Here is a 23,729-nt window from a genome sequence, read left to right on the forward strand (position 1 = left end):
ATACCTGTTTTTGTTTCAGAAGTCCTCTGACCAGAGTCACGAGCTCCTGAGCCTTCTCCTCTGGGAGAAACACCCTTTTCTGGTCCGTGTCCAGAATCATGCCCAGGAAGGGCAGACGTGTCGTAGGACTCAGCTGCGACTTTGGGATATTCAGAATACAGCCGTGCTGACGCAACACTTCTTGAGAGTGTGCTACGTTGAGCAGCAACTGCTCCTTGGATCTCGCTTTTATCAGGAGATCGTCCAAGTATGGGATAATTGTAACTCCCTGCTTCCGAAGGAGCACCATCATCTCTGCCATCACCTCGGTAAATATTCTCGGTGCCGTGGACAGGCCAAACGGCAGCGTCTGGAACTGGTAATGACAGTCCTGAACCACAAACCTGAGGTACTCCTGATGAGGAGGATAAATGGGGACATGCAAGTAAGCGTCCTTGATGTCCAGAGACACCATAAAATCCCCTTCTTCCAGGCTTGCAATGACCGCTCTGAGCGATTCCATTTTGAACTTGAATTTCCGCAGGTAAATGTACAGGGACTTCAAATTAAAAATGGGCCTGATCGAACCGTCCGGTTTCGGTACCACAAACATCGTGAAATAGTAACCCTTTCCTTGTTGAAGGAGGGGAACCTTTATAATCACCTGCTGGAGGTATAGATTGTGAATTGCCGTCAGCACTACCTCCCTTTCTGTGGGGGAAGCTGGCAAGGCCGATTTTAGGAAACGGTGAGGAGGCGTCACTTCGAATTCCAGCTTGTATCCCTGAGACACAATTTGTATAGCCCAAGGATCCACCTGTGAGCGAACCCACTGGTGGCTGAAATTTCGGAGACGCGCCACCACCGCTCCTGGCTCCGCCTGTGGAGCCCCACCGTCATGCGGTGGATTTAGTGGAAGCAGGGGAGGACTTTTGTTCCTGGGAACTGGCTGCGTGATGCAGCTTTTTTCCTCTACCCCTGCCTCTGGCAAGAAAGGTTGCACCCCTTACCCTCTTGCTTTTTGGTGGACGAAAGGACTGCATTTGATAATACGGTGCTCTCTTAGGCTGTGAGGAAACAAACGGCAAGAATTTTGACTTCCCATCAGTAGCTGTGGAGACCAGGTCAGAGAGACCGTCCGCAAACAATTCCTCACCCTTATATGGCAAAACCTCCATATGCCTTTTAGAATCAGCATCCCCTGTCCATTGCCGAGTCCATAAGACCCTCCTGGCAGAAATGGATAGTGCATTTACCCTAGAGCCCAGTAAGCAAATGTCCCTCTTAGCATCCCGCATATATAGGACGGTGTCCTTGATATTCCCCAGGGTTAATAACACAGTGTCCCTATCCAGGGTATCTAATTCTTCAGACAGTGTATCTGTCCATGCCGCCACCGCGCTACACATCCAGGCCAAAGCAATAGCTGGTCTCAGGAGGGTACCCGAATGCATATAGACAGACTTCAGGATACCTTCCTGCTTTCTATCCGCACGATCCTTTAGGGCGGCCGTATCCTGAGATGGCAGGGCCACCTTCTTAGACAAGCGCGTTAACGCCTTGTCTACCCTGGGAGACGACTCCCAGCGTAACCTGTCTTTTGGCGGGAAGGGATACGCCATCAGCAATCTCTTGGAGATGACTACCTTCCTTTCAGGAGATTCCCAGGCCTTTTCGCATAATTCATTCAATTCATGTGACGGGGAAAAAGTCACTTCTTGCTTTTTCTCCCCATACATATGAACCCTCTTGTCAGGGACAGGGGTTTCCTTAATATATCCTTCATCGCTATAATCATGTAGCGGATGGCCTTACTCATTTCTCTGACGTCCTAGTGAATGCTGGGGACTCCGTAAGGACCATGGGGAATAGACGGCTCCGCAGGAGACTGGGCACAATTAAAGAAAGATTTAGGACTATCTGGTGTGCACTGGCTCCTCCCCCTATGACCCTCCTCCAGACCTCAGTTAGATTTCTGTGCCCGGCCGAGCTGGATGCACACTAGGGGCTCTCCTGAGCTCCTAGAAGAAAGTATAGTTTAGGTTTTTTATTTTCAGTGAGACCTGCTGGCAACAGGCTCACTGCAACGAGGGACTAAGGGGAGAAGAAGCGAACCTACCTAACTGGTGGTAGCTTGGGCTTCTTAGGCTACTGGACACCGTTAGCTCCAGAGGGATCGCACACAGGACCCGACCTCGTCGTCCGGTCCCGGAGCCGCGCCGCCGTCCCCCTTACAGAGCCAGAAGCAAGAAGGTCCGGAAAATCGGCGGCTGAAGACTTCTGTCTTCTCCAAGGTAGCGCACAGCACTGCAGCTGTGCGCCATTGCTCCTCATGTACACCACACACTCCGGTCACTGATGGGTGCAGGGCCCTGAGCAGCAATATTTACACCTTGGCTGGCAAAACTGACACCATATATTACCCCAGGGGCTATATAGGTGTACATTACCCCTGCCAGAGTTACACAAACAGCGGGAGAAAGCCAGACGAAAAAGGGGCGGAGCCATCTCCCTCAGCACACTGGCGCCATTTTCCCTCACAGCTCCGCTGGAAGGATCGCTCCCTGGCTCTCCCCTGCAGTCCTGCACTACAGAAAGGGTAAAAAAGAGAGGGGGGCAATAAATTTAGGCGCAGTATATGATTATAAGCAGCTATAAGGGAAAACACTCTCTATAGGTGATATCCCTGTGGTATATAGCGCTCTGGTGTGTGCTGGCATACTCTCCCTCTGTCTCCCCAAAGGGCTTTGTGGGGTCCTGTCCTCTGTCAGAGCATTCCCTGTGTGAGTGCTGTGTGTCGGTACTGCTGTGTCGACATGTATGATGAGGATAATGATGTGGAGGCAGAGCAAATGCCTGTGAATGTGATGTCACCCCCTGCGGGGTCGACACCTGTGTGGATGGACTTATGGAAGGAATTACGTGACAGTGTCAGCTCCTTACATAAAGCTCCTTACATAAAAGGTTTGACGACATAGGACAGCCGGCTACTCAGCTTGTGCCTGTCCAAGCATCTCAAATGTCATCGGGGGCTTTAAAACGCCCGCTACCTCAGATGGCAGACACAGATGTTGACACGGATACCGACTCCAGTGTCGACGACGATGAGACTAGTGTACCTTCCAATAGGGCCACCCGTTACATGATTGAGGCAATGAAAAATGTATTACACATTTCTGATAGTACCCCAGGTACCACAAAAAAGGGTATTATGTTTGGTGAGAAAAAACTACCAGTAGTTTTTCCTGCATCTGAGGAATTAAATGAGGTGTGTGAGGAAGCGTGGACTTCCCCCGATAAGAAATTGATAATTTCTAAACGGTTACTGGCAGCGTACCCTTTCCCGCCAGAGGATAGGTCACGTTGGGAACACCCCCTAGGGTAGATAAAGCGCTTACACGCTTATCAAAAAAGGTGGCACTACCATCTCCGGATACGGCCGCCCTAAAGGAACCTGCTGATAGAAAGCAGGAGGTTACCCTAAAAGCTATATACACACACACGGGCATTATATTGCGACCAGCCATTGCATCGGCATGGATGTGCAGTGCTGCAGCTGCGTGGTCAGATTCCCTGTCGGAGAATATTGATACTCTGGATAGGGACAATATTTTGCTGACAATAGAGCATATAAAGGACGCTGTCTTATACATGCGTGATGCACAGAGGGATATTTGCCGGCTGGCATCAAAAATAAGCGCAATGTCCATTGCCGCCAGGAGGGGGTTGTGGACACGGCAGTGGTCAGGTGATGCCGATTCAAAACGGCACATGGAAGTTTTGCCTTATAAAGGGGTGGAACTGTTTGGGGATGGTCTTTCAGACCTCGTTTCCACAGCTACGGCTGGGAAATCGACCTTTTTGCCACAGGCTACCCCACAGCAAAAGAAAGCACCGTATTATCAGGTACAGTCCTTTCGGCCCCAGAAAAGCAAGAGGGCTAGAGGCTCATCCTTTCTGCCGAGAGGCAAGGGTAGAGGGAAAAAGCTGCAGCACACAGCTAGTTCCCAAGAGCAGAAGTCCTCCCCCGCGTCCGGTAAGTCCACAGCATGACGCTGGGGCTGCACTGGCGGACCCGGGTACGGTGGGGGCCCGTCTCAGGAATTTCAGCGCACAGTGGGCTCTCTCACAGGTGGATCCCTGGATCCTTCAAGTAGTATCTCAGGGGTACAGGCTGGAATTCGAGACGTCTCCCCCCCGCCGTTTCCTAAAATCTGCCTTGCCAGCAACTCCCCCTGCCAGGGAGGCAGTGTTGGTGGCTATCCAAAAGCTGTATGCACAGCAAATGATTATCAAGGTACCCCTCCTTCAACAAGGAAAGGGTTACTATTCCACAATGTTTGTGGTACCGAAACCGGACGGTTCGGTGAGACCCATCTTAAATTTAAACTCCTTGAACACATATATCAGAAGGTTCAAGTTCAAGATGGAATCGCTCAGGGCGGTTATTGCGAGCCTGGACGAGGGGGATTACATGGTCTCCCTGGACATCAAGGATGCCTACCTACATGTCCCCATTTACCCTTCTCACCAGGAGTACCTCAGGTTTGTGGTACAGGACTGTCACTATCAGTTCCAGACGCTGCCGTTTGGGTTATCCACGGCACCGAGGGTCTTTACCAAAGTAATGGCCGAAATGATGATACTCCTTCGGAAGAAAGGGGTTTTAATTATCCCGTACTTGGACGATCTCCTGATAAAGGCGAGGTCCAAAGAACAGCTGTTAGTGGGGGTAGCACTTTCTCGAGAAGTGCTGCAACAGCACGGCTGGATTCTCAATATCCCACAGCTGGTCCCGACAACACGTCTTCTGTTCCTGGGAATGATTCTGGACACAGACCAGAAAAAGGTGTTTCTTCCAGTGGAGAAGGCCGAGGAGCTGTCATCTCTCGTCAGAAACCTAAAACCAGGACAGGTGTCGGTAAGGATTTTCCAGTGGGACCTGTTGGACCAGTGGTCCGGGTCGCATCTCCAGATGCAGCAGCGGATAACCCTGTCGGCAAGGACAAGGGTGTCACTACTGTGGTGGCTGCAGAGGGCTCATCTCCTAGAGGGCCGCAGATTCGGAATACAGGACTGGGTCCTGGTGACCACGGATGCCAGCCTTCGGGGCTGGGGAGCAGTCACACAGGGAAGGAATTTCCAAGGGCTGTGGTCAAATCAGGAGATTTCATTACACATAAATATCCTGGAGCTAAGAGCCATTTACAATGCCCTAAGCCAAGCAAGATCCCTGCTTCAAAACAAACCGGTTCTGACCGGTTCTGATCCAATCGGACAATATCACGGCGGTCGCCCATGTAAACAGACAGGGCGGCACAAGAAGCAGGAGGGCAATGGCAGAAGCCACAAGGATTCTCCGATGGGCGGAAAATCACGTGTTAGCACTGTCAGCAGTGTTCATTCCGGGAGTGGACAACTGGGAAGCAGACTTCCTCAGCAGGCACGACCTCCACCCGGGAGAGTGGGGACTTCATCCAGAAGTTTTCCAATTGATTGTAAACCGTTGGGAAAGACCATAGGTGGATATGATGGCGTCCCACCTCAACAAAAAACTAAAAAGATATTGCGCCAGGTCAAGGGACCCTCAGGCGATAGCTGTGGACGCTCTAGTGACACTGTGGGTGTACCAGTCGGTTTATGTGTTTCCTCCTCTGCCTCTCATTCCCAAGGTACTGAGAATAATACGAAGGGCAGGAGTGAGAACTATACTCGTGGTTCCGGATTGGCCAAGAAGAACTTGGTACCTGGAACTTCAAGAGATGCTCTCAGAGGACCCATGGCCTCTACCGCTAAGGCGGGACCTGCTGCAGCAGGGGCCCTGCCTCTTCCAAGACTTACCGCGGCTGCGTTTGACGGCATGGCGGTTGAACACCGGATCCTGAAGGAAAAAGGCATTCCGGAGGAAGTCATCCCTACCCTGATCAAAGCCAGGAAGGATGTCACTGCAAAACATTATCACCGCATTTGGCGGAAATATGTTGCTTGGTGTGAGGCCAGGAAGGCCCCTACGGAGGAATTTCAACTGGGTCGATTCCTGCATTTCCTGCAAGCAGGGGTGACGTTGGGCCTCAAATTGGGGTCCATTAAGGTCCAGATTTCGGCTCCGTCGATTTTCTTCCAAAAGGAACTGGCTTCACTGCCTGAAGTTCAGACATTTGTCAAGGGAGTCCTGCATATTCAGCCTCCTTACGTGCCTCCAGTGGCACCTTGGGATCTCAATGTGGTCTTGGGATTCCTGAAGTCACATTGGTTCGAGCCACTTAAAACCGTGGATTTGAAATATCTCACGTGGAAAGTGGTCATGTTGTTGGCCCTGGCGTCGGCCAGGCGTGTATCAGAACTGGCAGCTTTGTCATGTAAAAGCCCCTATCTGATTTTCCATATGGATAGGGCAGAATTGAGGACTCGTCCTCAGTTCCTCCCGAAGGTGGTATCAGCTTTTCACTTGAACCAACCTATTGTGGTGCCTGCGGCTACTAGGGACTTGGAGGATTCCAAGTTACAGGACGTAGTCAGGGCCCTGAAAATTTATGTTTCCAGGACGGCTGGAGTCAGGAAATCTGACTCGCTGTTTATCCTGTATGTACCCAACAAGCTGGGTGCTCCTGCTTCTAAGCAGACTATTGCTCGCTGGATTTGTAGCACTATTCAGCTTGCGCATTCTGCGGTAGGACTACCGCAGCCAAAATCAGTGAAAGCCCATTCCACGAGGAAAGTGGGCTCATCTTGGGCGGCTGCCCGAGGGGTCTCGGCTTTACAACTTTGCCGAGCTGCTACTTGGTCAGGGGCAAACACGTTTGCTAAATTCTACAAATTTGATACCCTGGCTGAGGAGGACCTTGAGTTCTCTCATTCGGTGCTGCAGAGTCATCCGCACTCTCCCGCCCGTTTGGGAGCTTTGGTATAATCGCCATGGTCCTTACGGAGTCCCCAGCATCCACTAGGACGTCAGAGAAAATAAGAATTTACTCACCGGTAATTCTATTTCTCGTAGTCCGTAGTGGATGCTGGGCGCCCATCCCAAGTGCGGATTGTCTGCAATACTTGTAAATAGTTATTATTACAAAAATCGGGTTGTTATTGCGAGCCATCTGTTCAGAGGCTCCGTTGTTATCATACTGTTAACCGGGGTTCATATCACGAGTTGTACGGTGTGATTGGTGTGGCTGGTATGAGTCTTACCCGGGATTCAAAATCCTTCCTTATTGTGTCAGCTCTTCCAGGCACAGTATCTTAACTGAGGTCTGGAGGAGGGTCTTAGGGGGAGGAGCCAGTGCACACCAGATAGTCCTAAATCTTTCTTTAATTGTGCCCAGTCTCCTGCGGAGCCGTCTATTCCCCATGGTCCTTACGGAGTCCCCAGCATCCACTACGGACTACGAGAAATAGAATTACCGGTGAGTAAATTCTTATTTTTAGGCTGTAATTTAGCCTCATCCTCGTCGACACTGGAGTCAGACTCCGTGTCAACATCTGTGTCGACTAATTGGGATAGTGGACGCTTGTGAGACCCTGGCGGCCCCTGAGCTGTGGGATCAGGCCCAGAGTTAGACCCGGACTGTCCCAAGGCTTCAGCCTTGTCTAACCTTTTATGCAAGGAGTTTACATTCTCATTTAACACCTTCCACATATCCATCCAGTCTGGTGTCGGCGGCGACACCCCATCCATATGCACTTGCTCCGCCTCCACGTACCCTTCCTCATCAAACATGTCGACACTGACGTACCGACACACCGCAGACACACAGGGAATGCTCTGACTGAGGACAGGACCCCACAAAGGCTTTTGGGGAGACAGAGAGAGAGTATGCCAGCACACACCACAGCGCTATATACCCCAGGAATTACACTATAATCAGTGTCCACCCAGTAGCTGCTGATAATAACGTTTTTGCGCTTACATTTATGTGCCCCCCCTCTCTTTTGCCCTTGTTGTACCTGGATACTGCAGGGGAGAGCCTGGGGAGCTGCTTCCAGCGGAGCTGTAAAGAAAACAATAGCGCTGGTTAGTGCTGAGGAAGAAGCTCCGCCCCCTCAGCGGCAGGCTTCTGTCCCGCTTCTCATGTGTAAAAATGGCGGGGGTTTTCACAGATATACAATCTGGGACTGTATATATGTCCCTATTTGCCAACAGGTATTCAAATTGCTGCCCAGGGTGCTCCCCCCCCAAAAAACCCCCCCTCCCCCTCTTTTGGGGAGACAGAGAGAGAGTATGCCAGCACACACCACAGTGCTATATATCCCAGGGATTACACTATAAGAAGTGTCCAGCCAGTAGCTGCTGATATCACAATAATAATGTATTTTGCGCCTAAATTTATGTGCCCCCCCCTCAATGGCACTGGTTAGTGCTGAGGAAGAAGCTCCGCCCCCTCAGCGGCGGGCTTCTGTCCCGCTCTCATGTGAAAAAAATGGCGGGGTTTTCACATATATACAGTCTGTGACTGTATATATGTTTATAATTTGCCCAAAGGTATATAAATTGCTGCCCAGGGCGCCCCCCCCCCCAGCGCCCTGCACCCTACAGTGACCGGAGTGTGTGGTATGCAGTGGGAGCAATGGCGCACAGCTGCGGTGCTGTGCGCTACCTTAAAGTGAAGACAGACTCTTCATGCCGCCGATTTCGATGTCTTCTTGCTTCTGCCTGGTCTTCTGTACTTCTGGCTCTGCGAGGGGGACGGCGGCGCGGCTCCGGGAACGGATGATCGAGGTATGGTACCTGTGTTCGATCCCTCTGGAGCTAATGGTGTCCAGTAGCCTAAGAAGCGCAACCTAGCTGCAGTTAGGTAGGTTCGCTTCTCTCCCCTCAGTCCCACGTAGCAGTGAGTCTGTTGTCAGCAGAAGCTCACTGAAAATAAAAAAACCTAACAAATACTTTCTTTTTCTAGCAGGCTCAGGAGAGCCTCCTAGGAGCACCCAGCTCTGGCCGGGCACAGATTCTAACTGGGGTCTGGAGGAGGGGCATAGAGGGAGGAGCCAGTGCACACCAGGTAGTACCTAATCTTTCTTTAGAGTGCCCAGTCTCCTGCGGAGCCCGTCTATTCCCCATGGTCCTTACGGAGTCCCCAGCATCCACTTAGGACGTTAGAGAAAACTGACTGTGAGGCCCCTGTTGAAATTCCAGCTTGTATCCCTGAGAGATTAAGTTGTTCACCCAAAGTTCTGGTGAGGTTTTGGCCCAGATGTCCTGAAAACCTTCCAGTCGACCGCCCACCAAGTGGGACCCCAGGTGAGCTGGGAGGCTGTCATGCCACGGTCTTGTCAGCGGGTTTATCCTGCTTTCTGGTTGCTGCCTGCGAGCGGCCTCTACCTCTGCCCCCCCGCGTGCTTGTGTACCGAAACCCCTACCTCGGGCTCGAAAGGACTGTGATCTAAATGAAGTAAACGCTGGACCCGAATAACCTCTCCTAGTTTTGTGGAGCGGTTCTCGTATAAGGAGTAGGCAGAAAAGTGGACTTCCCCGCTGTAGCCTGCGAAATCCACTTGTCCAACTCTGGTCCGAACAGCATTTCACCCCCAAAGGGGATGGATTCTACCGCCTTCTTGGTGTCAGAGTCTCCTTGCCATTCTCTGAGCCATAAAATCCTTCTAGCCGATATGGCCGATGCAGATATGCGCGATGCTATTCTGCTAATATCCTTAGAAGCTTGACACAAGTATGAAGCAGATTCTCGAATGTGTTCCGCCAGTTGGGTAATCTCTTCTAAGCTATTTTCCTCCTTAATAGCTTGTACAATACGGCCGGACCATGCCCCCATGGCCTTGTTGACCCAAGCACAGACGAACGCAGGTCTCTGCGCTGCACCAGCTGCTACGAAAATTGACTTTAACGCTGTATCAACCTTACGGTCGGACGCATCCTTTAAAGTAGTTACGTTAGGAATTGGTAAGATTGTCTTCTTTGACAACCTTCCTAGGGGAGGCACCCACTACCGGCGGGGACTCCCACTTGTCCATTACACCCTTAGGTAGGGGATAAGTTACCTGAAACCGTTTTGGAAATTGAAAGCGTTTGTCAGGTTGTTTCCAAGCCTCCTCCATCTGAGATTGGAGGGATTTAGGAATGGGAAACAGTGCTGAACGCGGCTTTTGGGATTCGAACAAATCGAAATCTTCCGGCTCCCGTATTTCCTCGTCCTTAAAGCTTAGGATCTCCTTTACCGCGTCAATTAAGGAGTCTAGACCTGAGATTGCCGAGTCCTCTTCTGGAAAATCGGCGTCTAGGTTAGGTTCAATTCCTCCGTATCAAGAAGAAAACCCTCTTCCTCCTCTGATTCTGGTATAATAGGAAGAGTTCTTTTAACAGCTTTGCGCACACTCATTTCTGCAGGTGCGGGCGGCGTTAACCTCAGCCTAGTAAAGCGCCTATATGCAATTCAGGGGGATTTTTTCTTCCAGACATAATTCAAAATGAATAAGTGAATTCGACTTATCATTTTCAGAGAACAATATAGGGGATTGCTCGGAAGAGATACATTAGCCGTGGCAAGATCAACATTTTAAAAGCAGCAATTCTGCCCAACCAAGATATCTCCAGACTGAACCATGATTTACATAAAGTGTCTATCTGGGATATCATCGGAGTGTAGTTAATGTCCGTTACAGTAGATAGGGAATTAGGGATATTAATACCAAGATAAACAAGAAAGTCCTTCTTCCAGTTATATTTATAACGGAGTTGAAGAGCGGAAAGCTTTCCGGAATCTTAATTAAATGGCAGAGCTTCAGTTTTAGACATGCTCACCTTATAGAATGACGCTGTACTGAAGTGGTCTATAAACTCATGGAGGACCGGTAGTACAGTTATAGGTTTCGTCATGAATAGGAGGACATAGCCAGCAAACAAAATGATCTTATGGAGAGATGATCCCACGCTTATACCTGGGAAAGTAGAGGCTTGGCGTATCACCAGTGCAAGGGGTTCTATTGCTAAAAAATACATAAGAGGAGACAGAGGGGACCCCTGTCTAGTCCCATTAGATATATTAAAGGGTGAGGAAGTAAAACGGTTACTGAATACTACAGCGGTAGGGGAGCTATACAGCGCTGAAATAGAGAACAGGATGGGGCCCCGTAAGCCAAATTTGGATAGAGTATTGTATAGAAAGCCCCAATGCAATCTGTCAAACGCTTTCTCAGCGTGTAGGAAAAGGAAGATTGCCTCTTCCCCCCCTATGAGATATATTCGGCTAGGTCAAAGACTCTCCTCGTATTATCCGATTCCTGACACAAAACCTACCTGGTCTGGATGGATCAAACTAAAACTAGGGATAAGGGGAGATAGCCCATTTGCAATTAGTTTGGAAAAAAAAATTTTAGATCCGTGTTGCGCAGAACGATCGGTCTGTAATTCTGACAGAGAGCTGGATCTTTTCCAGGTTTGGGGATTGTATCAAATTTATTAAAACATTAATAGTGTACTGAATAAAAAGCAATAGACATGAAAATTCCTCAATAACTTGGTCTCAAGGTGTCAATCATTTTGCAGCTGTAACATATAATGTTCAAGTCCGTATTCCGTAGTTAGAAGTAGTGCTGCTAATGGTGCATAGCTGCCTTGCATTGGTTTAAATAATTGGATTTTTGAATTTAATCCAGAGGATACATATCCATTTTTCTGATATGGCAGACTTGACTTGTTTATCGGAATGTGCTAAGAGGAGACGTAATTATGAGGCTGATCTTAATAAGGATCCTGAGACCCATAATATTTCTATGATACAGAATGACCAGGAAAGAGAATTTAATTCTCTCTTTTATAAATTAGAAGATCTTATGAAAACGGAAACCCGCCATTGGTGGGATATGGTCACTCTGCAGAAATATATTAAAAATAAAAAAATTCCCAGAGGTCTCAGGATCTTTAAAACACTATCATTTGTAGATGATCCTGGTTTGAAATCTAAATGGGATTCGACATTAGATAACTGTTCATTTGCATTGATGGATCTACTGGTAAATTTTCGTAGAGAGAAAACTCTAATATTATCACAGGAGATTGAAGAAACTAAGAAATGTTTAAGCAATTACTCAGATCACCCACAATTCCAACATAATAATTCTAAATTGAATCATAAAATAGAATTGTATGAAAAAGAGGTGATTGATGGAAAAAATAGGAAATTTATTATTAGGGACACGGAGGATTATAATTTGAATAAAGTCCGTAGCTACAAAAAGAATTTTCAATCATTAAATAGAGGGAGATCCAGAAGCACATCTAATCATAGACCGTTTAGAAATAGAAGTAATAATTTTAATAACAGAATGGCCAATAGAGATCAGAAGTCTCAATCAGAGAGCAAATATAATATCTCCACTACATCTGGACAGACTCTCCTGTATAAGGCCAACCAGACTGATGCATCTGTGAGGCCTAAAATCTTCACACATACACACTCTCCGTCTAAAACTGGACAACGGCTAATGATTCTAGTCATTTTTTAGGGAAGGATTAGAGGCTCCCGAAATACAAACTTCCGTATCACATAAACAATCGGTACGATGTTCTCAGAGTAGACTCTCCCAAAAGAGCAAGGGAAGAAAGTCAAGAGGACGTAGAGGAGGCGTCAGGTTACAAAGAAAAAAAGCGAGATCTGAGATTGTGAGCCAAACTAATATTTTTAATCTATCCTCCTCACAAATGAGTAAATCAGAGACCCAATTACTGGCCAAAGGTCTAAAGTATGCCCCTTCTAAACCACCTGCTTTTTTAAATTTATTTGTGGAACTCAATTCCTATATACGTACACTAACACGTAAGAGGTATTTTGCCACAAAAAATCTTACGAAACAACAGGAAGGTTCACCCATTATACTAGATGATCAGGATAGAACTAGTATTAACTTATTAGAATCTTTACTTCTTGAGAACAACTCATCCGTATCCCCCGTGCAGATTTACAATCATGATCGTACCAATGATCATTCTTCTAAATTTAGGAATAAATCTCAATTTTTTTCCCCAACATCACAGGAGCCCACCCATTGATATTTTTTATAGATAGACACTAGATGATTTCAATACTCTGTGTCAGCGAGAGCTGAAGAAATTTAAATATAGACAAAATCTCTCTGCTCAGGAGAGATCAGCCTTACAGAAACTCGCTCATGACCCCTCCCTTGTCATTAAGTCTGCGGACAAGGGGGGGGGGGGTTTGTTATTCAGAACACTGAGGACTATTTAATTGAAGCATATCGTCAGCTCAATGACGGGATCACCTATATGAAACTGTCAGATAATCCCATACAGGATTATCACAGATCACTAACCAACCTTGTGAAGGGGGCCCTAGATAGGGATGTCATCACCAAAGAAGAACTCAGATATTTAGTTCCTTCTCATCCTATCATTCCCACCTACTACCATCTACCTAAGATACACAAATCACTCACTGCACCTCCAGGGCGACCTATTATTTCTGGTGTTGAGTCCCTCACCTCTAACTTATCACATTTTGTTGATTATTTTTTACAACCACTTGCCACTTCTTTGCGTTCTCACATTAAAGACACCACTTTCTTTTTGAATGCTATGACCAATATTAATTGGAAAAGTACTTTCTTTTTCATGACCTGTGATGTACAGGCACTCTATTTGAATATTCCACATAATAAAGGCATATCTGTTATTGCCGATTTTCTTTTGGAAACTAATTCGATCGATTCTGAATTACAGAAATTCATATTGGATTCGATAGCATTTATACTTTCACATAACTATTTTGTCTTTAATAAATCTTATTATTTACAGAAGCTTGGGACGGCCACGGGGACGAGGTTCGCGCCGAGCTTCGCCAACCTCTACATGGGTGCCTTTGAGCACATTCATGTTTGGGGGCGGAGCTTTGGCGCCGACCTCGTCTACTATGGCCGTTACATAGATGATTTGTTTTTCATTTTTGATGGTGATGTCTCTATATCTTCTCACTTTATTGATTTACTAAATGATAATGAGTTTAATTTACGGTTCACAGGCACAGCGCACCAATCTTCTATTTCTTTCCTTGATATCTCTCTGAATATAGTTGACGGTAGAATCTCTACGAAAACGTTTCGTAAGGAAGTTGATACTCTTAATTTTATACACTATAATAGTGCACATTATAAACCATGGCTTAATAATATCCCATTCGGACAACTGAGACGCATTAAACGTAACTGTAGTGATGGAGTTGACTACCAATTACAGGCGGATGAACTTTCCACCTCATTCCAGAATCGGGGATACCCAGCGAGCATCATTAGAACTGCACGTGATAAGGTGGATGCCTTGGATAGAAAAGATCTGTTGGTATCTAAACATCACCCCTTGAAATTTGAATCAGATCAACCTCATTTTCTGTCACAATTTAATTGTTCCTCATCGAAGATTAAGAACATAATCCGTAATAATTACCCCATTCTTCTTACAGACCAGGTACTCAGAACTGAATTGAAAGATACTCCGTCAATTATATTTAAGAAATCCAATAACTTACAGCAATCTCTGGCCCCCAGCTTATTTATAGATAAAAGAAGTTCGGGAGACACCAGAACTTCTATCAACATCACTCAATGGTTGCCTAAATTAGTAGGATGTTTCAAATGCGGTGCGAGCCAATGCATCACCTGTTCTTACATTCAGAACAGTTCTAAGAGTTTTTTCTCCTCCGATTTGTCTCAATTTGAGATCCGTTCTCATATTAACTGTAACAGTTCCTTTGTAATTTATATATTGAGCTGCAAATGCAATCTAATTTATGTTGGTAGGACAACACGCAAATTTAGGATTAGATTCCTAGAACATAGACGCAATATCCAGAAAGGTCTTGTTTTCCACAGTGTCTCCAGACACTTTTTAAACAAACATCAGAAAAACCCAGAAGGCATCCAACTTATAGGTATTGAACAGATCAAACCCACAGTCAGGGGAGGAGATAGATATAGAAAACTTTGCTTGAGAGAGAACTACTGGATTCATAAATTAAGAACTCTAACCCCAGAAGGACTTAATGAATGCATTGAATTTGATCTTCTTTAATATAGACATAGCTATTGCCCCAATTTCATCTGTTATCTTTTATGTCATTTATTGCCACGCCATTCCATTATAATACAATTCCCCTTCTCTGTTTGTGTTTGTCCCCTCTCAATTATGTCGACTAATGCCCTCTCTTTATATATAACAGGGAAGTGGATTAAATAGTATAATTATCAGGCACCAAAAAATGTTTTGCTTGAGTTATAGTAGGTGTAGAGCTGATGCATTATTATCTCTATGGGAACCCCTTACAATATGATGCTCTTTTGCATACACAATATTAATATAAATGCTTCTTTTCCTCATTGGGATATATTTCATATGAATATTCTTATGGTGAGAAAGTTTTTATTATAGACTATATTCTAATTATTCTTAGTCAGATGTTTGTATAATATTAGGAGTGGGCATCTTGAAGGGTATACGTTTACCTATCAGACTAGTCATATACATTTTATGATAATGCAGATTACGGAATCATTCTTCCTCCTCATCCCTGTCCATGTGATAGATTATGAGAACCTGACTTTGAGTGGTATATTTCTGTTGCACTCCGTGGACACCTCATATGTTCAGTGGTGTACATGGTTAAACCCCGGAGCTCTGTAATCAGACAGATCCGGAGTTCGAATCCGTATGATGACACCAAATAATCAGTGGTCATCAGTATGGAGTTATTATTTCTTACTATTATTTATATTCATCTTTCTGTTTTTTCTTATGTCTATATTAAGCTGAATGTATACTGTACTCTTCGATTCATCATGGCTACATCAATTACTTGGGACCAATTAGTGATCATTGGATAATGAATTTGTTGAAACATCCAGCTAGTTATCTATGGTTTTAACTCTCAATATTGTGCAGTTTAGCATAAGTAAGGATGTTAACAATGTCTCTATCTATTACACCATTCATCCTTTTTAATAGTTTTAATGGATTGATACATCATATCAAATCAGTTTTATTATTTACAGGTATAATATGTAGAATATGCACTCATTTGTATCTATATGGTACTAGGATTATATATACATATGTGTATGCCTTCACCGATAACTTAATCTTCCAAGTGCTCTATATGTGGATCTGATGCTTAGGATACCATCCAGATCTTAATTAGAGTAGTCACATTCTTTATAATGTATCCCGGACTCCATGCGTACTCAGTGGCGCGTGGGGCCGAGTGACGGACACTCTCCGTCTTTATGATCCTGAGTTCGATCCCGAATACAGCCCTTTAGATGTCAGTGGTTATTTCGCGCATTGGGCTATGATTCCAATCTGTATATTTCCATCATATAGACATATGTTTTTTAATTCAATTCACATGTCAGAGGACATCTATATAAATATATAGTACAGGTCATGTTAGTAAGAGCATGCCCTGCTAGGTATACCTTGCTACTTTCTATATAGGGTTAAAATCTCGTTTCCACACTTGGAATCAATAAACGATTTGGATTCTTTTTATTTTTACCTGAAGCCCGGTATCCGGGTCTCTTTTCTTATCAGAATCAGTTTTCATACAGATATTCTTTTTTTTTATTTAATTATGTATGTTTATTGTTCTATGTACATCTTTATACATTGTATAGTGTTTTACCATAGCAAGTCAAGTCTGCCTTTGACCATATTTATAATTATTCAATTCACATGAGAGAGCCACATAGTTCAATTGGTTTATGTTTGTTTAATAATTTAGTTTAAGTACAGACAGCTGTCGGTTTTGGAGATTCCACAGTTTAAATACTGGAGAACTTGGAGGCAGGAAATCACCTTTGAAAAAGTCACGTGGAGCGTGACGAAACGCGTTAGGACCCGCCTCTATACACCTTGCTCAGGTGTCCTCATTTGGTGCAGAGCTCAGCATTCTCAGACGGCATTTTTCCGGTTTAATCTCTGCTCCCCACAGCCGCTGTCATTCAAGCCGCACTCGCTAGCCGACCACATACGGCATCCTGTCTCCTCTTCGCTGCACAGCTTTGTGGGCAACGCAGGATACCAGACCGGGGACGCCCGGTCAACGGACCAGCCCACTGGAGAGGTACTAATTATTGATTGACCCACCGGTAACACACCGTCACTCAGCTTTACCACTACATTCTGTGCTCATTTCTATGCACCATTAGCAGCACTACTTCTAACTACGGAATACGGACTTGAACATTATATGTTACAGCTGCAAAATGATTGACACCTTGAGACCAAGTTATTGAGGAATTTTCATGTCTATTGCTTTTTATTCAGTACACTATTAATGTTTTAATAAATTTGATATCCTTTATAATTGACACGTTGGCTCTCTCTACTGATTATATCACATGTATTTCTGAAATCCAGCGCAGCCACTTCTCCTTGTTTGTTCATTCATTGCCACACTATTACACATATAGTTCATTGGCTAGCGCAGGATTTCTGAAATAGGTTTAACAACTATCATTTTCATCCTCTGCTGAGGCGCTTTTTTAACAGTAAATATTCTTTGGTTTTGTCTTTGGGGATTGTAACAATACGAGCTTGTAACAGTTCCTCTGCGAGAGAACTGTACTCAGTAGAATGGTTATATAAAGCAGAGAGCAACGGAATGAGATCCGAGGCGTATTGTTTGTAAAAGGAGTTGGTAAATCCATCCGGACCAGGGGCCTTCGCTTATGGCAAGGATTTAATGATTAACGCTATTTCCTCCGAAGACCAGGGCAGACTAAGGGAGTCCACCTCGTTTAAAGACAATCAAGGAAATTGCAAGTCGTCTAAAAAGGAAGAGATCAGGGAGGGGATAGGTTGGGTACACTTGGGATCTAAGGCTAAATTATACAGGTTGGTATAAAATTTAGCAAAGGCATTCGCTGTATCAAACGGATTCAACAACTTTCGCCCATCTGGAGTTTGAATGCGTTTGATCCTGTTTCTAGTTTGACATACCCGTAATTTGTGAGCTAAGTATTTTCCTGATTTATCACCTAAGGAATAATATTTCTGTTGGAGTTTAGCGTAGGCATGTTGCATGCGACCCAAGAAGAATTTTTGAAGCTGGTTCCTAATCAAAACTATTTCACGTTTCAAATGGCGTGAGGGTTGGGATCTATTGAGAGATTCTGACTGGAGGAGTTGCGTCTCCAAAGCTTCTTGTTGAGATAAGTATTGTCTCTTCGATCTAGCTCCCGCTTGGATAATGACACCCCGCAAAACGACCTTCAAGGTGCACCAATGCACAGAAATAGACGTATTCAAAGGGGAGTTAGTTGCTAAGTACATAGACAGGGCATCCGCGATAGAAGATACCTCCGGGGACTTCAAGATATACTCCAGTAGTCTCCAGGGTCTAGGAAAGAACTGAGAGGGAGTGTTTTTCCATTACCATGTCACCGCCGCATGGTCCGACCAAGTAACCGGCGAAATGGTCGACCTAGCTGAGTGTTGTATGGCCCACTTATCTACAACAATCAAGTCAATGCGGGAGTATGAGTTGTGAACATGGGAGAAAAAGGTGTAGACTCTAACTATAGGGGACTGTACGCGCCAAGCATCATATAGATCAAACTCCACTAGTAACCGGCCTAACCTAGACTGAGGACGAGGCCCTGATAGGGGACTATGGGGGAAGGGGGGAGGATTTATCTAGCATTTCATCGGGAACCAGGTTGAAATCACCCACGACAACTAGTCTACCCTTTTGAACCTTATGGACGGTGGTGAACAACTTACGTAAAAAAGGGATTTGATTAGTATATGGGGCGTACAAGCAGACAAGCGTAACCTCAACATCCTCCAGTTTCCCAACTAGAATCAAATACCGTCCCTCCTTATGTGGAATTTGAGAATACAGGTCGAAATGGATAGTGTTGTGAAACAAAATAGCTACCCAGTTCCTCTTAAAAGGGCCATTTGCGAAGCAACCCACCGGGAAACGAAGATTGTGGAGAGCAGGAGGGGCAGAGGTCTGGAAATGTGTTTCCTGGAGGCCAACAACTCTAGCCCTCTCCTTATGAAAGGTTTCTAAGGCTTGGCATCTCTTACAAGGGGAATTTAAGCCATGTACATTCAAAGAGTATAACTTAACCATTAGGAAGGATAAAAAGAACGAGTTCAATATTGGTACAGTCAAAAATGGAATTGGACTTTGCACGGGGAGACGAGAGTAGAAGGGAAGGGGGCGAGAAAGGAGTAGAAGTAGGAGAGAAACAGAGAATAGAAAAACAGAAAAAGACCTGTAATCAGGGCCACAATGTTTGCCACAGAAAAAAACATGGTGGCAAAGCAAAAACCACTGGGGGAGCAGGCTCTAAAGGGTCTCACTCATGTCATAGTTCACAGTTTTAAAGGAGAACAGAACTAGAAAAAGCAACAAGCACAGCACACTAGCCAGCTCGGTCAACTGAGGCATGAGCTAGTGGGTAATACGTCATATTAGTTGTACCCAGAGTCACAAATCGGCCCACATAGAAGTATTAACCAACAGGAAAAGGAAACCATGAAATCATCCCTGGGCAGAGTGCCTGAAATTAAACAAACAACTATGGAATCTGAAAAAGCCCATGGGGACTCAAAACATAGAAATGCGAAATCCGAGCATAAACAGTGGAACTAGCATACATTTAACAGAAGATCTCTATGGAGATCATCTGGACCACTGAATGTACTCGGAGTATCAATCAAAAGAAAACTAACAACATATTGATATCAGGGTTCAGGTGTCCAACACCGGGGTCGGTGAAACAGCCTTAGATTGCGAGATACGAATGTCCCAGTCGTCTAGCAGCTTTATTCCGGCTTCAAATGTGGAGATTATATAGGACGAAAAATCATATCTAACGATCAGCTTGACCGGGAATCCCCATCTATATTGGATGTTGTTATCTCTGAGAGCGGTCGTAATCAGGTGAAACGTCCGTCTCTTATCAAGAGTAAATTGAGACAGGTCGGGGTATATTTGCAAGCCTTCCATTGTGTCAGAGTCCTCTGCTTGTCTAGCAGCCCTGAGGATATCTTCCTTAATATGAAAAAGTGGACCCTCAACAAAGTGTCCCTCGAGAAACTAGACGAAAATCCACCACGTGGTTTGGGTAAGCGCCATGATCAATAAGCAAATATCTTGCTCTGATGCTGATGGGAGAAGTCAGGTACCCCCCGAATCTTGAGATTGTTTCTCCTCGTTCTGTCCGCCAAGTCGGCAATCATTTCACGTAGCGAGGACACACAATTTTGTAGTTCAGAATGTGAGGTGAGTAGATCACTAGCTCCTGCATTTTATCCTCAAGATGTTCAGTGCGGCCTGCAATGCTCACTAGATCAGTCCTGAGTGTTTGAATTGAGGAATCGACACCAGACAGGATATCCAAGCGAAATGTAGAGAACATTTTGAGCATTGTTTGGGTGGTAAGGGGAGCCTGGGGGGTCAAAATCCAGACCCAGATATCCCGATGCATGGAGAGCAGGCGACTTAGATAGGTGTGAAGGTGTCAAGGAACCCGTTGAGGTCGTAGGAGATGATTTTTGGCTCGAGGCGGGGGTTTTAGGAAATTGTATAGGCGCAGGCCGTCTGGGGGTTTTACCCCCTCTTCTCGTCGGCATGCGGAGAGACTATGTCAGTGCAGTACAGAAAGGGAGTTCTGAGATGAAGGTCGGAGGGTGTTTTACGCCGGCTAGTGAGCTGTGGTTACTACATAAGTAGGAGGGTCATCGACTCATGAGATAGTAAAGTCCCGTTTCAGAGCATGTGACCCATGGAGAAAGGATCATTAGTAATAGTAAAAGGCAGCCATTGTGTACGAAGGTTTTTCACAGGGCAATGAGCCGAAGAACCTTGCCAGGCACAGAGAGCGTCACAGAAACAGAGGCCAGCAGGTAAGTGCGTAGCAGACATACCATAACTGAAAGAGATACACCCAAACTCCGGTGGTCCCGGTATAATAGGGGGGTCTGCAGGTGGTAAGGCTAGGCTTCAGGATGACACGCAAGAGCCGTGGATAGGCCCACAAATAGCAGACCACTAGATTTATCATAGAGGTGCTATTGCAGCTTACAGCCCCCAGGTCCCACATGTTTTTCTTTCTGGACTCAGCAGGGCAGTCAGGAGCATGTAGAAGGCAGGGGAAGGCAGGTCACATAGGGAGCCCCTGGCTGTGCAGTAATAATCCCTGTAATGTGCTACTTCTTCCTAGCAAGGAACGGGCCCCAGTATCCTACCTCCTCTCCAACGGGCCCACCGGTGGCGTCTCCAGCAGCTTGCAAATGGTAGCAGGTGAGACGTTTGGGGATCAGAGGGCAGCGGGTCTCCACAGCGGATCTAAAATGGAGACGGCAGGCCACAGGTTTGACGGATCCCCGTCAATAGCAGAGAGCCAGGTTTCCAAAATGACGGGCGCCAGCTCCCGTCCCCACTGTGCAGGTGGTCTGCGGCCCCCACGGGCAGCTCAGTACCACAGCAAGCGGGCTTCGGGTAGAGGAAGGAAGATCAGCGGTGCAGGCAAATCCAGGCGTCCCGTTTCCATTCAGGGGCTGCACCGACGGGGCCGAAGTTCCGGGATGTGTTGCAAACTCGAGTCCCTGGCGTGAAGGGGAGGGGAAGGCCGCAACCTGCAGAGAGACAGGAGGTCTCTCCCAGCTCAGAAAGCCTAATCCCTGGCAGGACAACAGGCGAGGTGGGGGAAGGGGCACTAAATGGGGTGGAATTGCCAGCAGTAGAGGAGGGTTTAATGGTTTAGACAGCTGAAACCACACGGAGCTCCAGCTTTGCACAGCATATCCTGATGGCTGCCAAGACCTCATCTTGATCCTCCACTACTGATGAACAGGCCAGTAATGCCGCCCGTTCCTCAGCTTCCACATGCCCCCATTTATTAGCTGAATTTGACCTCTATGATACTTGGAGAATTAGACATCCAGGTGTGCGTGATTACACTTATTACTCTGCTGTACACAGGTCATATTAGAGAATAGACCTTCTTCTAGGTCGTTACAATTGATCCCTTGCATTTTCATATGTACTAAGACCCGGCCACAGGGTTTTCGCCACCAAGGGTATCACCATCTTTTGATGGCGATACCCTACAGAAGCCTATGGGCTTCTTTCACACCTGCCGCCACAGAGCGCCATACCCGCCAAACCCCCTTCCCCCTTACCTGTGTCCTGGTGCCACTGAATGATCCCCCAGCTCCTTCTCCCCCGCAGCACAACCATTTATCCTTTCTGGCAGCACACATCACCTCCTGGGGCAGGGAGGTGACGGACCCCACAGAGACCCCCAGCACATCATCTGACAGGTATCATGGGGGGCCTCTGTCACCGCATTGTGATGTTAATCATATGTTAGTACATATGCGATTAGTGTATGTTAATACATCCCGCCCTGAATGTAATATCTGGTAAAACAATGTCAGCGTATCCTTGGAGGGTATAAAACCTAGAGACTTACACACAGCAGGTTAGTTCCGATTGAAGCTGGTTCTGTCTGCAGCGGATACAGACTATAAACACACCTCAGTTTAATAAATTCAGACAGAGTTATTAAAGAGGGACCCTGAGGGCGACTGAACTATATTGTATAAACTACTTCATCGATGTCCATCATCTGGGACAGATCTTATAACATCTGAGATAAGAGCGGAGTATAATAATTTGTTCTTGCTATTACTGTAACTGAGTATAACTTGTTATTTGCAGGTTTTCTTTGTTGTAACTTAGAGAAATAAATGCTTATCCTTTATAATATGTCCTGTGTCAGTCTCCATATTTATCACATTGTATCCCAGAACCTGGTCACTTCAATTTTTCTACCGACAGCAATTTCATGGTCTGATCACACCCCTCTAATATGGTCCTGGTCACCTTTTCCCGCTACTCCTCCTTTACCACCTTGGAGATTGCAGGATTATATATTAATGGATGCTGAAGGTAAACGCTCCTGAAGATACTTCCATTACTAACCATTGGTGTGCCCTTAAGGCCATGGATCAGAAGCCAGAGAAGGCCGTCATCCAAGTGCCAGGGGACAGGTAATCAGCAGGATTCTGACTGCAGGATCCCATAGACAAGCTCAATAAATGTATTATATACCTAAGGCGACGGTAGCAAGACTCAGATGCTGCCAACTCAGTAACAGGACCCGTTCATTAGCCAATTCCCTGAGGCCGGATGTTACAGGAGCATGTGGATACAGGACAGGGGCTGCGCCAGATATTTCCTAAGCACTGTGTCACGTGGCATGAGGAACCCCGAGCCTGCGCCCCAGCTGCACCATGCCACAAATAATACACATCCACAGCGTACATAATATAGCATGTAATACCATAGGCAGAGGTACTGCTAGCACACAGTATGGCTGCTAGTGACACACAGTGACATGATGTGAGGGGAAGAGCAGGAGTGTAATAGGGGCTTATGGCTCCTGATGTATGAGATACACCAGAGAGTGTGGGGAGGAGACTGGTCAGATCTCTGGGCCGGTAACACACAGTGACATGATGTGAGGGGGAGAGCAGGAGTATAATAGGGACTGATGGCTCCTGATGTATAAGATACACCAGAGAGTGTGGGGAGGATACTGGTCAGATCTCTGGGCTGGTAACACAGTGACATGATGTGAGATGAGAGCAGGAGTATAATAGGGGCTGATGGCTCCTGATGTATGATATACACCTGAGAGTGTGGGGAGGAGACTGGTCAGATCTCTGGGCTGGTAACACACAGTGACATGATGTGAGGGAGAGAGCATGAGTGTAA

At 46.1% G+C, this 23,729-nt stretch overlaps 1 protein-coding gene across 1 annotated transcript in view; it reads right to left on the reverse strand.

Moving 5' to 3' along the window:
- Positions 1–23,729, reverse strand: part of LOC134983641 (zinc finger protein 665-like) — a 201,967-nt gene that overhangs the window by 158,111 nt on the left and 20,127 nt on the right. The gene's annotated exons all lie outside the window — the stretch shown is intronic.

Source organism: Pseudophryne corroboree, assembly GCF_028390025.1.
Source record: "Pseudophryne corroboree isolate aPseCor3 chromosome 3 unlocalized genomic scaffold, aPseCor3.hap2 SUPER_3_unloc_2, whole genome shotgun sequence".
NCBI lineage: Eukaryota > Metazoa > Chordata > Amphibia > Anura > Myobatrachidae > Pseudophryne > Pseudophryne corroboree.